Source organism: Vipera ursinii (genome assembly GCF_947247035.1).
Source record: "Vipera ursinii genome assembly, chromosome: 1".
Lineage (NCBI taxonomy): Eukaryota > Metazoa > Chordata > Lepidosauria > Squamata > Viperidae > Vipera > Vipera ursinii.
Window position 1 is genome coordinate 279,560,797 of NC_139512.1, and position 17,665 is coordinate 279,578,461.

Here is a 17,665-nt window from a genome sequence, read left to right on the forward strand (position 1 = left end):
ATTTATTTTCTTAAGAATGACAGGATGAGTTAAGAGGGTTGCTAAACATGACTGTCCCAAGGTAGCTGCTTCTCCTGCCTTCACTTTCTCTATAACATTGCTGCCAACTTTTTTTTAAAAAAATTATATGGTTAAAAAAGGAGGAAAGCATTAAATACATGTGATGATATTAACTGCATTGAATAGTCACAATTAATGAGGATTACCAGTTAAATTACATGATGTTTCTTTGTTTTGTGTTTGGTCATGAGGAGGTTGGTATTAACCAACAGCTGAATGTACTCCTGCTATATAGTGTAATTCCTTGCAATATGTTAATTTCTGGAAGGACACTCAGCCCCCCAAATTGTGCACCGCCTTGTCTAAAGGGCTGAGATCGGCTATTTCTAGGCTTCACATGAAAATGGGCTTTATCCCTACAGAGAACTGATACAATGAAACTAAAAGGTTCCCATGGAATATGTCACTTCAAGAAAGTCTTTTGCAGTTTAAACCTGTATTTAATCAGTCCGAATTAGAATGTATTCACATAAACAAGTTCAAATTTTATTTCCCCCACCCTCAGCTACGCTATTTTTGAATCATCAAATGTACATTATTGTGGCATTTGTCATGACACCGAACCATGGGATTATGTATTTGACTCCACAGACAAAACAGGAATGACAGATATGATTTCACTGAAGCACTGAGACAAGACTGGCTGAGACATATTTCTAAAACACATTTTTTTTATCTAGCAGATATTCTGGATAACCAACCTTTTTGTCTCTGGGAGTCCAGGACTGATATGGGCTGTTTTGACTGTTTTCTGATCTATTCAAACACTGGGTTACAAACGAGGTCATGTTTGTATTAGAGCTGGGAAGCACTTTGGATCTGATTTGACAAAGGGACTTTTGAATGTGCAAAGGCATAAATGTAGCAGTTGCATTTTAACCCTTAAACAACAGTGCCTTCTCATGAGATTACCAAAGAGGCAGTTGCAATGCGATCCTGGTAAAATGCAGCTGTTTTGAAGAACTCCAAATTTCTGTTGTTAAGTGAGACAGGTGTTAAATGAGTTTTGCCCCATTGCTTTGCAATCTTTCTTGCCATAGCTGTTAAGTGAGTCACTGCAGTGGTAAAGTTAGTAACACCATTGTTAAGGGAATCTGGCTTCCCCATTGATTTTGCTTGTCAGAAGGTTGCAAAAGGTGATCACATGACCCCAGGACACTGAAACTGTCATAAATATGAGACAGTTGCCAAGTGTCTGAATTCTGATCACATGGCCATGGGGATGGTGCACCGGTCATAAGTGTGAAAAGCAGTCATAAGTCATTTTCTTCAGCACCATTGTAACTTCGAACAGTCACTAAATGTACTGTTGTAAGTTGAGGACTACCTGTATTAATGCATTTACAACATTATACACACATTTGGGACATTTATGTATAATTTCAATAATTCATTTCCTTGTCCCCATCAAATACATAACAATAACAATAACAGGCCTTGGAGGTCATCTAGTCCAACCTACTACTCAGGCAGGAAACACTATACCATTTCAGACAAATGGCTGTCCAGTCTCTTGCTAAAAACTTCCTGTGTTGGAACATTCACAGCTTCTGGAGGCAGGTTGTTCCACTGATTAATTGTTCTGTCAGGAAATTTCTCCTTAGTTCTAGGTTGCTTTTCTCCTTGACTAGTTTCCATCCATTGCTTCTTGTCCTGCCTTCAGGTGCTTTGGAGAATAGATTTGCTCCATCTTTTTTGTGGCAGCCCCTGAGATATTGGAACACTGCTATCATGTCCTTCCTCATCCTTCTCTTCATTAAACTATGGTAGAAATACCCAATTCCAGCAACCATTCCTTATATGTTTTAGCCTCCAGTCCCCTAGATACATTAATTTTCAGATCCTTATGCCTTGATATTTCATACAATCTACCTAACATTCACCATAGATCATTTGGATTCTCAGCCAGTTTGTATTCACAAGTACATATGCATTCCTCACATACATTCAACAATGTATTTTGATCACATGTCCTCATTCCACTGACTGCTACATGCAGCTATTCGATAAGCATCCCATTTACTCTCATGCATGTTTTACTTTCATTATATATTGCTCTTATCATGACTCTAGTGTTTTAAATATTAAATCAGTAGTTTTAAGTTTAGAAACTACAAAATATAACATTTTGTGAAACCCTTTGGTTAAATTAACTTTGATTAGACTTTGCTAAAAATATCTTAATAATATCAGCATTGTTTAAATCCAAAGAATTCATTGTTCAGTCAGTAAAACAATGAATTCTCATTACACTTATTTTAGTTAATGGTATATGGGTTCATTATTTCAGCTTTAAAAATGATATTTATTATACATCTTCACCTTCACCCACCTTCCTTCTTTCTTAAATGTCAGGATGACATGGGAAGAAATGAGTCATTGTTATCTTGGTTAACACAATGTCAAGTAATGCATTGTAAGTACTTAAGAGCTCTCAAAGATCTTAATTATATTGTGGTGGGGCAAATTTTAAAGAAAAAGAAAAATACCTGTCAGAGTAGCTGTTTTACATGAATAAATGGGACTCAGAAAGAAATAATATAACTCTGGATATATTTCTAAATCAGGTTCTTAACCCAAATTATCAAATTTGCTTCAAGTCTTACTGTCTCCCACACTTTTAATAAGAATAACAATTTGATTTCTTATTAAGAAAATTCAGTAGGGTTTTGAAGAGGAAGAAAAATAAGAATGTTTGCCCTTTGTTTTCTTTTGCAGTTTTTTAATAAAAGCAAGTATAGCACATGTACTGCACATAGAGTGCTTTGCATAGTAATGTAAAAAAACCCCCAACAACCAATCCCCCCCCACACACCTGAGCCCCAGTTTCTGAGGTTTTATAATCTAAATTAAGGTTTTATAATCTAAAAATTAAATTAAATAAATAAATAAATAAATAAAGGTGTCCCCAAGGCATGGTCAAAAAGGTTAAGATGACAGTCCAAGCCCTACATGTTTATGCGGACCATGCAACCCCTGCCCCCACCCCCTCAAAAAAACAACACAGGTAGAACTTTGTACCACTGCAGTCACCATCTTGCTTTAAAAAAAAGAGACTATACTCTGTGGCCACCCCTGAATCTACATCACAAAGAGGGAATGAAAGCAGAAAAACAAGAAAATAGACTTTAGTAAGAGGCAACCCAAAGGTGGTAAGGGGGATGCCTGTATAAAAATATGAGGGTCCTTATGAAGTCTTTATCTCATAGGAGTGAAGGTATAAGTCAAACAGGAAGAATTTGAAGGATATTATCATGTTCTGAGAGATAAATTCTTTCCCAGAGGCTGTTTTAGCTGATTAACCTATTAACCTATTGTAGAGCAAAAACAGCCTTCTAGTGATTTTCTTTACCATTTTCTCAGACTCCTGAGCAGACTCATCCCCTGCCCCCCCCCCCCAAAAAAAACTTTTTTAAAATTATTTTTGGCTGCAGCCACCAACCATGGGACTTCTGCAACTAGAAAAAACTATAAGCAAGCCATTATACTTGCTTTCTTCTGTATAGTTTTTGTTACTTTGCTTTTGTGCCTGCAAGTCAGTTTTGACTCCCAATGATTGTCTTGGACTAGTTATTGCAGTTTTCTTGGCAAAGTTTTTTGGAAGTGGTTTGCCATTGCTTCCTTCCTAGGGCAGAGAGAGAGAGAGAGAGAGAGAGAGAGAGAGAAGAGAGAGAGAGAGAGAGAGAGAGATTGGTCCAAGGTCACCCAACTCATTTTGTGCCTAAGGCGGAACTAGAATTCACAATTTTCTGGTTTGTAGCCTGGTGCCTTCATCACTAGACCTAACTGTCTCTCTTTTCCCTGTACAGTAAACAGTCTGTTTGATGTATGAATGAGTTGGTCCAGCAGCTTATAAAACAAAAGGAAGCATTTATGATATCATGGGAATTATTTCTTATGATTAAAAAAAGATGGAGGGGGGGAACTCACCCATAATAAGCAAAAGTTAGACCCATGAGTCATAAACTCTAAAAATAAGACAGGTCAGGAACAAGTGAATCATATGGGCTAACCCACAATTTGTATGCCAAATAAATAAATACAATAAATCAAAGGCTTGCAGATTCTTTTACATTTTCTCTTCTTTATTTTCCTCTGTAAGGAAAGAAAGGGAAAACTCGCATTCTCTTCAGCTCTGTGAGACCTTGGCGCCTCTCTCATCCCAGGAGAAAAATAAATCTTGGATGATGACTTTCCAAATAACTATAACTTCTTCAGAGAGACATCCGATGTCTTAGTTCTTACCTGCTGCTTTGTTAAACAGCCATTAGGAGAATACACAGGGGAAATCTATTCAGGCTGAGCTCTACCAATATTTTGTCAGAAAAATTCTAAATGTTTGAATGAGACAAATCATTGGCACTGGACAAGCTGGAGGACCAATATGAGGTTACCGTCCTCTATCCAGCAGAGGATTTTGGCTATCCAAGCATTATCTGGATATACAAAAAACCTGTCAGTTATTGTAACATTAATTTAACATTCAAAGAGACTTGGCATCATCATCTCTTTCTAAAATGGCCTTATAATAACTGGTTATAGAATAAATATCAGTCTGGAAAACATGTCGGTCTTAATACTAAATGATCTCAGTGTATTTGGTATACAAGGAAATATATTGACTACCCTAGTGTTTGTTACAGTCTTCAGATTTTCATTGACTACAATAAAAATAAAATTGGAAGCTGCTTTATCCCATGTCAGACAAGGATTGGTTTCACTCTGTGTTAGAGTGATTAACTTAGTGCCCTCCAGATATGTCTGAATTTTACTATTTCAGGGAAATTTTTTGATGTGTAATTCAATATATGCAGAAGGTAGCAAGTTGAATAAGACTGGTGAATTCTGATTGGCAGCACCTTTTCAAGGTTGCAGAGAAAAGTGGACAGATTAGGAGGAGAACATTTTCTCCTATATCTCAAGGCCATTGCTTTTGAACCTTGTTAAAATTGATTTGATTATGCTCTATGAAGTTGGCCTTGACTTTTAATGACAATGTAGATAAGATTTTCTTCATGACACTGTCTCCACCCTGGTCTTTCAGGTCTTCCAATAATTCACTTGTTGCTGCTGTAACTGAATCCATGAATCTTGCTGCTGATTGTCTTCTTCTGCTGTTTCCTTCTACCTTGCCCAGCATTAGGAACTTCTCTAGAGAACTATATCTTAACACAAAGTGTCCAAAATATAATTTGAACCTGGTTATTTGTCCCTCAAGTAAGAGCTCTGGGTTGATACATTTGAGGATCTATTTGTTTGTTTTCTTCCCTTGCTATAGTATTCTCTCAAGTCTTCTCCAACACCAAAGTTCCAAAGTGTCAATACACTTTCTATCCTGCTTCCTTAAAATCTGGCAATATTATTATAATATACATAGGTAACTTCCTCTAAAGGTGGTATTTTCCAGGTTAAGGTCATGTTGCATTAGGATTATAGGTCAGACTGAGAGTCAGTGACTGGCCTAAAGTCTTTAGCTGTGCATCAGTCATGGACCAAATATGGTTGAAACTTAAAGATTAGTCTTCTTGATCCTGGTCTAGCTTCTTTACCAGATAACCATTGGGTCTTCTTTGCAATTATTTTCCTGGATCTGGAAAATAAACAAGTCTTTATGGTAATTTTTATTGCTTTCAAATCCCCTTTTATGTGTATGTGTGTTTACAAATAAACTCACATTAGGGAGAATTGAAATAACTGGAATTTTACTGCTGCAGCACCTTACAGTATATTTTTTTCATATATGGGGTTTTTGGATAAAAACTCTCAGGTCTATTAAAGTCTTAAAGGTAAGGTAAAGGTTCCCCCGCACATGCGTGCTAGTCGTTTCCAACTCTAGGGGCCGGTGCTCATCTCCGTTTCAAAGCCAAAGAGCCAGCGCTTGTCTGAGGACGTCTCCATGGTCATGTGGCCGGCATGACTAGACGCCAAAGGCGCACGGAATGCTGTTACCTTCCCAACGTAGTGGTCCCTATTTTTCTACTTGCATTTTTACGTACTTTCGAACTGCTAGGTTGGCAGAAGCTGGGATGAGTAACAGGCACTCACTCTGTTACACGGCACTCGGGATTCGACCTGCCAAACTGCCGACCTTCTGATTGACAAGCTCAGCGTCCTAACCCACTGAGCCACCGCGTCCCTATTAAAGTCTTAGGTGTTGCAAATCTTATTACTGCCCATAGCAAATATTTAGCCATATGTGAGAAACTGATTTCAATAAGAAGCATGTCGAATGAAATTCAACACAGAAGGTAAACATAGCACTCATCAAAATGTTTATTTGATAAGTTGAGAAACTTTTCACTCATTAAAACAAAACAAAGAATTTTCTCCTCTGCCCTATATCAATTCATTAGAACTAATCAGATTAATCAAGGGATAAATTCACATAGCATTCTCAAAAATCTGCATTGTTTCTTATTGATCTCATTTTCCCCCTTGTGATTATAAGGAATTGCCTTTATACTTTCTCTAATTGCCTAATTCTGACTGGGCACAGCCAGTGATTGTTGCTTTAGTCAATCTGTGTCTTTCTATCCTAATAGTTGCTTTGCTTTATGGTGTCTGATAACCCCTTTAGTGACACCATTTCTATTCCTCCAAACTCTTGATTGCTGATGCAGCAATCATCACTAACCTAAAGACACTTCAGCAGAAACTCACAGGAAAGCTGTGCTGTCACAGTCAGAGACACAAGTGTTGATTTCTCTGGGCATGAACCTTATCAAACACTAGGTTGCTAAGTTCCCATCATAAAGCTCAGTTCATTCGGGTAAATGAGCCCTATCATTTCCATTGGCTAATCAGCTCTATTTATTTAGTTTTGCTTCTCTGATTCCAGGCAAAGTGTTCTATTTCAAGGTTAAGATTGCTGTCAAGGACAATGATTGAGACCTTCTACCTCAAGATGAGTGGAAAAGCCTTTTTCCATCAATACCTAATCTTTCTAGTCAATCATTTATTGCTGAATTATTTGAAACATATATTTTTACTCATCATCAACGAATGTTTCTACTGTAAGGCAAAACATTCAACCTGGCATCTGTAGATAGTTTTGATTACAGCGACAAAGCATTAGGATAACTCAGCTTTGTTAAGGTTTCCAAAGCCAAAGCCAGAGTAGAGTTGGCATGTCACTTATTATAAAATATAAACTTAGTTGCACTGGGATATTAAAGGAGTACGGTCATTAAATGAATTTTTTAAGAGTTGTAGTGTGCTGCAGCTTCCAGAAAAGCCAATACAGTCCTAAGCTGCATCAATAAAGGGATGAAATCAAGATCACATGAAGTGTTAGTACCGCTTTATCATGCCTTGGTAAAACCACACTTGGAATGATTGCATCCAATTTTGGTCACCATGATATATGTATAAAAGTTGAGACTCTAGAAACAGTGCAGAGAAGAGCAACAATAATTAGGGGACTGGAGAATAAAATATATGAAGAACAGTTGCAGGAACTGGGCATCTCTAGCCTAAGAAAGAGAAGGATGAGGGGTGACATGATACTAGTCTCCAATATCTAAGGGACCGTCACAGAAAAGAGGGTGGTTCAATCGATTCTCCAAAGCACCTGAAGGCAGGACAAGAAGTAATGGATGGAAACTTATCAAGGAGAGATTCAACCTAGATCTTGCCTCCAGTAGTTTTGGGTACTCCATTACTAGAGGCTTTTAAGAAGAGATTGGACAGGCATTTGTCTGTCCCCGACTTGAGCAGGAGTTGGACTAGAAGACTTCCAAGGTCCCTTCCAACTCTGTTATTCTGTTGTTCTGCTATTAATTACTCTTAGATGGCCCTAATACAAATATCACCTTATTGTCATGGGGGGAGGGGGATTCCTCATTATGTGATATATTTTGGTGGTTTCAGATTTTTCAAGCAATATGGCAATGATGTGATGGCGATGGAAGTGCATGAGAAAGTCAGGACTCACTTATACATTCAAGAAATAGGCAAGATAATTGGGTCAATAATTTGGAACAGGTAAAGAGATTTTTAAACCCAGTCGTGGACTAAGATGAGATGAAAGCAATTTCATAGGGATGTGATCTAAGATAACACAATTTCTTAATAAAATCAGAAATGTTTAGGGGAATATGATGATGAACTCTTAATTGGGATGCACATAAAACAACAGTGTAGTGATTGAATTTAAATGTTAGCACTGAGTGAACTATATCCAGTGGGTGATTCTGATTCATTAGCAGAAGAAGAGGGCCAGGATCATACTCCAGATAGAATACTGAATAAATCATACATGGAGACTTCCTACTTTGTCCTGACTGCTGTAAATTTATTGGGTGAAAAAGTGATGCCAGAATGCCAAAGTACCCTGGCCCATTCAAAATGATTGATACCCAAACCAGGGAAAAAGAGTGACCAAGAAAGATATATGAGCTTTATTGGGGCTCACGACAACGGTACTGAAGAATACTATAAAGGCTATTTATTACTGTCTTCCTTTGGATGTTTAGATCACTAAGTGCAAGTTTTGCTTTCCTGCAAGAGAAAATAGCCCTCCTAAGGGGAGGGGGGGAAGGTGACTGTATGAGCATTGAGTGCGTGCTTTTCCTTCCTTTCCTGTCTGAGTGTGACTTTGCTGGCCACATCATCTTTATCTCCTATTTGTTATCCCGGCAGTGCTGTCAGAATAGCTAGTCTTCTTCAACGGCGTCTGGTGTTCTAGAAGTGCTGCTTTCCCACCATGGTGACATTACTGGAGGGCCCTTGTGGGGTGTTTGCAGTGACAGAGGTTGACACTCAGAGGTTGACTTCTTCCAGGAACCATGTGAGTCTCTGCCTGGCAGCTTCATTATTTTTGCTGCTATAAAATCCTAAGGAAGGGAGCATGCCCTTGAGAAGCAAGGCAAAGTTTGCCACTGTGATGATCTTGGACAGATTTTTGCCTGTGCCATTTTGTAAATTTACTCTCCCATCACAGGAGTACACCAGCTGTTAAAATGTCAAAATCTAAAGGGGTTATGAAAAGCAGCAAGTCTCTACAGCTCAAATCAGCCCTGATTAAGCATGGAAAAAAAAATCTGTCTCCTTTTGACTGAGGCATTGTCTGTCTGGGGATATTAGCATTTCATCCGTTCGGATGTCAGCAGCAAGAGAATATTCTTTAGAAGTGTAGCTTTGAATTGTCACAAATGGCCTCTAATTCATATCCCTGTCTGCCATTGATTACGGAACGTTTAGCTCATCATTTTCCCTTTTTATTTTTTATTTTTCATTCAGGGCTTGTTGTTCTTAGCTCTTGTTTCAGGTTTCTTATTGCAACGAGGAAGAGTGAGAAAAGGTGGACTTCAGAAATGAGCTCAATTGCAAAATAAATTATTTCTGGCATGTGAACTGCTGTCATGTAATATAAGAAGGTGAAAAGCACCCTCGGTGCAATTCTACTGAAATCAGTTATAATCTGAGCATTTAAGAAGAACTGGTATGTCCAATTCGCCATTCTTTTTCTACTAGCAGTGAAGTAGTCTCTTGAAAAGCTTGTATGTTTATTTATCTATATGTGGCATTTCAAAATGTGTTTTTGAGTTACCAGCGCAGTTTGTCATGGATGTTTCCCCTTACTTTCAGTAGCATTGCTTATATCTGAACAGTTTTTAAGTCAAAGAGTCAAAGAACTATACGGCAAAATTTAGTTTTCAAATTGTAAATGCTTCTCTATAAGCATAGGGTTATTTTTACATCTTCTTTGCTAACCTCCTGTCTTCTTAGTTAAAAAAGCACTGCTCACGTTTTCCAACAGAAAAAAGGTACAAACTCAACTAACGAAAAACACAGTACAAATATAATGAATACTTACAGGCTTCATGTTTTGAAAAATGATCATGAGTCAGTTATTAAAAGGATAAAAAGTTCAAGCTCAAGCTCAATCAAAAATATATGAAAAGCCGGTCTGATATAATGTTTAAGGTGCTGGCCTAGAAAACAGGAGACTGTGAGTTATAGTCCTGCTTTAAGTGTGAAATCCATTCTCTCTCAGTCTGACACACCTCACAAGGCTGTTGTTGTGAGGTGGGAAGGAAGGAAGGAAGAATACAGGTAGTCCTCAACGTATGACCACAATTGAGCCCCAAATTTCTGTTGCTAAGTGAAACATTTTTTAAGTGAGTTTTGCCCTATTTTATGATCTTTCTTGCGACATTCGTTAAGTTTGTTAATCACTGAAGTTGTTAAATTAGTCAAATTGTTGAATATGAATGTAGCTTCCCCAGTGACTTTGCTTGTTCGAAGGTTGCAAAAGGGGATCACGTGACCCCAGGATGCTGTAACCGCCATAAGTATGAGTCAATTGCCAAGAATCTGATTTTTGATCACATGATCATGAGGATGATGCAATGGTCATAAGTGTGAAAAGTGGTCATAGGTCAGTTTTTTTCAGTGTCATTGTAACTTTGAATGATCACTAAATGAATTGTTGTAAGTCGAGGACTACCTGCATTACATACTTGTGTTAAAGTTTGGATAAAATGTAATAACTAACTTACTAAATAAATCAATTTAACTGCCTTTTCTGAAAGCACCATTCCAATATATGTGAGTAGTGTTCTATGTGAGTAGTGTTTGATAACACTGCTAATAAAATGATAGCTATTGATTTAAATTCTGGGCTATCATTTTATTTGTATTTGCCTTGCCAAATAACTTTCTAACTTCCATTTTGTCTCCCCTTACTTATTCCAAAATGAATAAATAATTCTCTAAAAATATTGTATTAAACATCTAGTAAAGGTAAAGTTTCCCCCTCACATGTGTGCCAGTCGTTTCTGACTCTAGGGGCCAGTGCTCATCTCCGTTTCAAAGCCAAAGAGCCAGCGCTTGTCCGAGGACGTCTCTGTGGTCATGTGGCCAGCATGACTAGATGCCAAAGGCGCACGCAACGCTGTTACCTTCCCACCGTAGTGGTCCCTATTTTTCTACTTGCATTTTTACGTGCTTTCGAACTACTAGGTTGGCAGAAGCTGGGACGAGTAACAGGCGCTCACTCTGTTACGTGGCACTCGGGATTCGACCCGCCAAACTGCCGACCTTCTGATCAACAAGCTCAGCGTCCTAACCCACTGAGCCACCGCATCCCTTTGGATTAAACATCTAGAAGAATGTAAAAACTGTTTGCTGAGTAAGTCTAGACCAGGGGTAGGCAACCTTGGCTCTTTTATGACTCGTGGACTTCAATTCCCAGAATTCTGCCGACACACAATCCACTTGGGTGCTAAAATTAAGAATAGGAAAATAATCCAGATAGATCAGGCCATGGAGTCCATCTAACCCCAGTTTTCTGTAGCGCACAGTAGTCAGCCAAATGCATCCAGAAAGCCTGCAAATATGGACAGAAAAAACAATAGACTTCTTCTACTTTGACTTCCAGCAAATGGAATTTTAAAGTATGTTGCCAGTATTATGTAGCCACTACTTATTCTACATACATGCTTCTAGATTGCTTTGAAGTCCACGAAAATAGTGGCCATCATCATATTGGATAGCAGTGGATTCCAAATCCCATATACGTTGTGTACTATAGTAGTTTATGATTCAGTTTGAAAAGTTGGTTGTCAACAATCACTAAGTGCTATCTTTGCTTTCCCTGGCAGCCTAAGAAGCAGAACAAGGTGGGGAAAAGATATGAAAGTTTGTGTGTATATTTCTCTCTCTCTCTCTCTCTCTCTCTCTCTCTCTCTCTCTCTCTCTCTCTCTCTCTCTCTCTCTCTCTCTCTCTCTCTCTCTCTCTCTCTCTCTCTCTCTCTCCCCCTCTCTGTGTGTGTGTGTGTGTGTGTGTGTGTGTGTGTGTTTGAAAGGGAGGGGGGGTGGAAACTGCTGCAAAAGAATCCAATGGAAAGCTCTAGTATCCATCACTTTAACTCTATCTACATTACCCTGAGATCCTTATCACATTATCTCTGAAGGAATGCAGCCTTCTGTAAGAAAAATAAAAGAGGTTCCTGGCTGCAGCTTGACATTTTGTTCCTTGAAGCCCCTGGGATGCTCAGAAGGGAAGACGATGAATGCAGAGTGCTGAGCACATTGTAAGTCTTTAGTAAATGTTACACTGGAGAAAAGTAGCAATACAGTAGCTCTTCGTCCATGGAAATGTTTGTGGTGTTTTATTTCTTTGGCCCTGCCAAAACAACATCTTCCCTAAGTCCTGAAGTCAAACGAATGCAATAAAGTGAGGATGGCAATGATTCTCATATATCACAAATCCAGAAGCGGCTGCCAGACTTGGAAAAAACAAAACAAAACTCTGAAGCATATAGCACAACTGCAAAAGGAATTAAATATCCCATTCTCCAGAGTGATCAAAGAGACCAAAGTCTCTTCTATCCCACCTGTGCAAACTTTATTTAAGACTGAAAGATCTTTCGGGAATGCTAATGACAAAATTATTGTTTTCTTTAAGGAGCTGAGGTATCAAAGTCATACACTGCCTGAAATACTTAATAAATCTTCTGCATATGGTCCAGAGCTCTTTAGGAGCTGTAGAAAAAAATATGATTCATCTATTCCGAGAACAGGGATGTCAGGTAGGATGAGGCATAACATTCACAGAAAATGGTTACCCATTTTCCTAGGTGGAAATATGATGCTCAAAATGAAAGTACATCTGGATTTCACTCTCACGCAAAGATTGATGAGAATTCTGGAAATGACCTGTAAGAGATCCTTAACTCTTCCTAGGGAATTGTGTTTTCCAAAGATTCCAGACAATGGCTCCTAAAAAATGTTTAAGAAGACTCTTTTAGGACAGATGATTCAGGACACTAGTAAGAGCAAAGGGCCTTCTAGATGCTGGTATTTTTGCAACAAAGTACCCTTAGTCGAACCAATCAAGATACTCTTGAATTCAGTAGGACTTATATCCAGATAAACATGCTGATAAATCAGCAAAATGAAATATTATGACAAAATAGTGCAGCTAGAGGGATTTTCCAATGAAGAACATTCTACATGGATTCAGTCATCAGGGTCCATGCCATTTTCCTGGTAACCATCCTGGGAGAATGGGATGAAGCAAGCCAGGAAGTAACTGTACAATGGTGAAATCAATGACATGTATGACTATGTAAATATAACTGGATTGTGTTGTCCAAGTGATTTGGCAAGTGGGAATCTCTATGTTGTTGCTCTGTGTGTCTTGCTTGTCCATATATTCACATGCCTGAAATCAGAATTCCACAAGTGTGGAGGATATTCTGAAGAAGAGAATTTTTTAGAAAAGTATTAAATAATAAGAAGTCAGTGCCTATACTTGCTGGAGCTTTTTGTCTACATTGGCATGATGGATGAGGAATGAAAATTATGATTTTGTTAAGGCCAGATCTAGCTTCAGAGGATAGTAAAATTAGACTTTTATTGTGGCTAATGAGAGTAGCACAGGACTTCTGTTCCCTATTGTTGTAATCCTCACTTTGCTTAGAACATCCAACAGGTCAGTGTGTAAGAATTCACTATTTGAATGTTTTCTGTTTCCCAGAAAAGAGAGCTCCTCATATGCTGAAGGTGGCATGACCCAGACAGCCATTTGGTACCACATGGTTTTGCCACCCTTTCATTGTCTCCAATCCTTTACAATTGTCACCTGCACTTGGAGCAGACCCAGCGGACCCCCAATTTGGCCTTCAACAGTATTTGTCTTTCATAAAAGCTATCAAATTAAAAGAAATGTGGTCTACTAAAAATATACAGCACGAAATTGCACTAGATCAACCAGCCACAATTACAGCAAGTGCATGAAAGAAAGAAAAAAAAACATTGTCATTTATCTCTCTGGGGACACCATGCCTTTGTTTCAGAGCCCTATTATTGGCATTGTACATGCTCTTAAATTATAATAATTAAAATGGTGATTATAAGTGTCAAGGATTGCACATTTTCTCCATAATAGCTGGGAACAATCTGTTCATTATTGAAGCAAAAAGTTTGAAGTCTGCATTTGCTTTAAAAAGAAAGAAGTAAAAAAAAAGGCAGAATGGATACCCACCTCAATGTCTTCATGCTACTGACCAAAACCAGTTTTGTATAAAGACATTAGCTAACCTAGATGATTTTTTTCTTTATTTTTCAAAAAAAGAAGATAAAAGCTAATTTAATAAAGGAAAATTTGGAGTGAGGAAGCAGGTTTATAAACACGTTGCACAGCAACTACTAAATTCCCAGCCAATGTCAACACATCTGAGGAGAATCAAATTAGGAAAGGATAGAAGAATAGTGGTTTTTCTCTGTTTCAAATCAATCATAGTTCCCTTTTTCTCAAAATGTTATGATATTAATAGCAAAATTCTTCTCCTGCTATGTGCATCCAGGTTGTAACATATCACTGAACCTTAAAATGAAACATAGCTTTGTAAAAAAAAAAGGGACATTGAAGTTTAGGTGACTGTGAAGAAAGAGGACAGGAAGATATGGTCATCCTTATCCTAGTTGACATGGTGAAATACTGAAGAAAAAGAAAGGAAATATAGAAATCCACTGCCTGCATTTACAATCCCTATTCAGCTTCAGTAATGAGGCAGAATAAGGATTTTGTTCACAAGAAAAACAGGTGGAATATGAGATTTGATCTGAAATACCTTTTTTTGGTGTTGGATTTGGAGGCAAAAAGCCTCATAGTTGTTATATATTCAGTGTTATATGGTTAGTATTATTGTTAAACTTGACAGCCAGCTGGGCATCAGCTGAGCCTCTCCTAGCAACAGTATGCTATTGGTCCGGCCATTTTTGGCGGGATCCTTCAAGTATGTGGATTGGCCGGCGGCTAGCTGGCAACTGTATATAAAGAGCGGAGCTGTGGAGAGTTCCCCGTTCCAACCACAATAAACCTTAGTTCTAACGCGGTGTCCTGTCATCTGTGTCTGACGGTCTACCCACAATACACAACAATAGTCTTCTGCTTTCATTTCTCTGATTCCATCTACAGGATGGGAGAAGAAAAAGTAACATTAATAGTCTATACTATGCTGATGACACTACACTGATAGGTGAAAATGCCAATAATTATAATAAAAGTCACGAACGCAGTGGGAAAAATGGGACTATGTTTAAATTTGAAGACAAACTAATGACAACAGGTGGAGCAAACAAATTTAAAACTGATGATAAAGCTATTGAAGTGATGGATATGTTCTGTCTTTCAGGATCAACTATCAACAGGAAACAGTATCAGCAGTTCAGAAATATTCCACAGACTAGCACTCAGTAAAGGAGCAATGAAGTTACTTAGATGTTATGATGCCTCTATGTTTACAAATGTTAGAATAGTGCAAGCACTAATTTTCTCAGTGATACTTTATGGGAATGAAAATTGGACTTTGAAGAAGCAGCATGTTTTTAAATTTTTTGTCGGGGGCAAACTCCTGGGAATACCAAGGGTAATCAAGAAAACAAATGGATCATTGAACAAATAAACTCAGAGCTCTTACTTGAGGAACAAATAACCAGTCCCAAATCAAATTTTGAAAACAATGTGTAAAGATGTAGTTCTCTAGAGAAATTTTATAATATTGGGCAAGGTAGAAAGAAAGAAAGGAAGAGAATGATCAGCAGCATGGTGAATAGACACAGTTAAAATAGTGATGTGCACACTGTAAAAAGACATAAAGAACCCAGTTGCAGACAGATAATTAAGAAGGACTAGCTGTGTAGTCACTAAGAATTAAAAACCAACTTGATGGCATATAATCAATAATAAAAATTCCTCGCAGAAATAAATCAAAGCAGAACTTTCTTTCATCTAATTCCATTTATTTATTTTTCAGGGCTGAAGATTCTGGTATTTTGAAAAAGACAGATTTCCATCTAACATCCCCATGCAGTTGTTGTTTTGTTTTTCTTTAAAATTCCATCATGACTTTCCTTTAACCTCAACTAATACCAGCCATTTTTAAAATCCAGAAAGTTTCAGCACACTTTATGATGCAATTGTAGGTGTATGTTTTGTTGTTGGCTACTTTGTGTTTCTGTGTGCACAAAACGGCACACTCCTAGGCATATCTTCTGATAAGTAAGTTCCATGAAGCTCAATGAGACTAATCCAGAATCTCTGTGTACTGGATTGTAGCATTAAATAATTCCTTGACTTGGTGTCTTCATCATTTTCACTGCAGAGAGCTCTTTGGGAAAGGCAGGAGAGAGGACTGCAGAGTTTAGCCCTCATTAGTCAGTTACTGCCCTGGGTTTTTTTTTTTTTTACTTTTTAATGATTATAGCAAAATGGGAGGCAAAAGGATAAACAAAAAATCAGGTGAGAAATTGAGGAAGGAAATTAGGAGAGAAAGGAGAGGAAAGAATGGATTCAAGCAAAGCAAAAGGCATCAGAGAAATGTGGATCAGCTTTATGTAGCTGACAAGTAAATAAACTAACACAATGTATGTTGCGGCACAATGCCTTTTTTTCTTGGGCTTATTATCCAAGCCAGTCTTTCCTATAATAATAATAAAAAAAAGAGGGGGAGTAGAAAAGGCAGGAAGTAGAGCACGAAAGAAAAGGAAAAGGGAGCGGTGAAGCAGCAATCAATGCTGCCCTTTATGCCGCCTGACATTTGTGGGACTTGTTATCCACAATTGCGGCTGGCTTTATCTAAATGTATCTCCCCAGCTGCCAGAAGCAAGCCTGATAGGCAGCCGCACGTGCTGATGGCCTCGGCTGATATAGACGGCCACCCAATTTGCCCACATGCTTCAGTGGCAGGTGCCTGATGGCTCCTGTCATTCTGGTGCTTGACTGGTGGAAGTGGGCAGGAGGTCAGCACCCACCGAGGACAGTTTTCATCCCCAATGCTTCTCCTCTCCAATCTTCACACAAAGCATCCTCCCTTTGTGGAAAAGAAAGGAAAGAAAGGCAGAGAGTGAGCCAGGAAGAGCGGCAGGCAGGAGTTGCTGGGGTCGTTTCTTCACTGGCTTTTTTTTTATCTCGGCGCTTCATCTTAAGGCTGATTCTGTCATTAAAAACAGACTCGTGAGGCCCCCTTCTTTTCTTTACGTGATTGCTCAGAATCCTCCTGAAGAGCAATGAGCTGAATCCATAGCTTGGCTCTTTAGTGCGCCCTTTACTTCACTTTCTCATAATGCACGCTCTCAAAACTGAACCAACATAAGATGCTGCTTCTGTTTGACATACATGTCCATGCATTTTTGAGTTGCATGGGTGTGCACATGCACACATATCACAATCCGGAAGGATTACAATGACATCTAGTCTTGTTCTCTAATCTGCTGGCCCCAGTCTGCTGAACAAACAGAAGTAAGAGGGCTGGCTTCTCATATACTAAAGCTTATGAAGTAAGCAGACAAACTCCCTAAGATTTGCTGCCTGAGGTGGCAGGAGAAGGATCAATTGCCCTCTCTCTATTCCTCTCTGTTATCTCTTCTCCCTCTGAAATCTTTTCCGACTTCAACAGCCCCACCATTCAGCATCCCACCAGTTACAGGTTGTTCACTATTCAGATATCATTCTGAGGGGTCATCAGAGTGACATATTGTTATCTAGCTGAGGTGACCTCTCCTATGGGCAGCCACTCTGGCCAGTGCCTGAAGACCTGCTCAAAGTAACATCAACAGTCCTGACATCCAGGGAAACAGGCTACTCTAGAAAGCT